The 1,034-nt window shown below is 27.9% G+C and overlaps 1 protein-coding gene across 1 annotated transcript in view; it reads left to right on the forward strand.

Annotated features, from left to right (window-relative positions):
* Positions 1–1,034, forward strand: part of LOC117181728 — a 40,664-nt gene that overhangs the window by 713 nt on the left and 38,917 nt on the right. The gene's annotated exons all lie outside the window — the stretch shown is intronic.

Raw genomic sequence — 1,034 nt, forward strand, 5'->3', positions numbered from 1 at the left:
ATTATTATATTCAACAAAAATGTTTATTGCGAACCAAGTAGTCTAATTTTTTCCAAATTGTTGAATTTTTAAGTAAAAAATACGAGTTTTCTACAACAAAAATGAATTCTAAATGAAACATGTTTTGATATTAATATTTCAGTTAAATAAGATTTTAATTTGAAACGAAAAAAAACCGTTTACTTCAACCAAAAAGACGTATTTTCAATGAAATAGTTGAATCCTGAACGAGAACAGATTGATTTAAAACCAATAAATCAAGAAGAATAATTTCCTACGTAAAACGAATTTTCAACAAAATAGTTATATTTTCAACCAACGAGATGAGTTTTAAACAAAATGATGAATCTTTAAAAAAATGAATTTTTAACATATGATTTACATTTTCGGCAAATTAATTAAATTTTCAGACAAATAGTATAATTTTTAACCAACTGAGGTCAATTCCAAATCAAAAATATAGTAGTTGGCTTTCCAACATAAAATAGTTGGATTTTCTTATTGGGTTCATTGAGAAAAATGGATTATACCATTTATGATCTTGGATTTTAAAAATTTGGAGAGCAATCTATAGACATTAAGCCGCAAAATCTGTATGTTAATTTTTAAAACTTTAGATTATAATTTTATGGCAAAAATATCTGTAGATTGCTGTCCCAACTTTTAACATTTAAGATTATAAAAGGTAAACTCCATTTTTATTAGTGTTCTATTAATTTATTTCAAATGTATCATCAGGAAACGTACTAAATGTTATTTAAGTTCGTAGCGTTGCTTCTACTGCCTGTAACCCCTTCCCCCATCAACAACTCCAATTTTTGGCGCGAACCCCTGTCCCGCTTAAATTAGCAACCCAGTCCATGAACGGCCCCTTATATGGACGTTTTTCAAATAGATTTTAATTTCGTGTTCCATTGTTCCTAATAGTTGTATTGATTTTCCTAGGCCATTTTGAACCTTATAGAGGTCTTAAATCACATCTAGTGTCCTAATTTTTTTTAGTCCATACAGATCAAGTTTAAAAAAATTACAGT

Source organism: Belonocnema kinseyi, chromosome 10, assembly GCF_010883055.1.
Source record: "Belonocnema kinseyi isolate 2016_QV_RU_SX_M_011 chromosome 10, B_treatae_v1, whole genome shotgun sequence".
NCBI lineage: Eukaryota > Metazoa > Arthropoda > Insecta > Hymenoptera > Cynipidae > Belonocnema > Belonocnema kinseyi.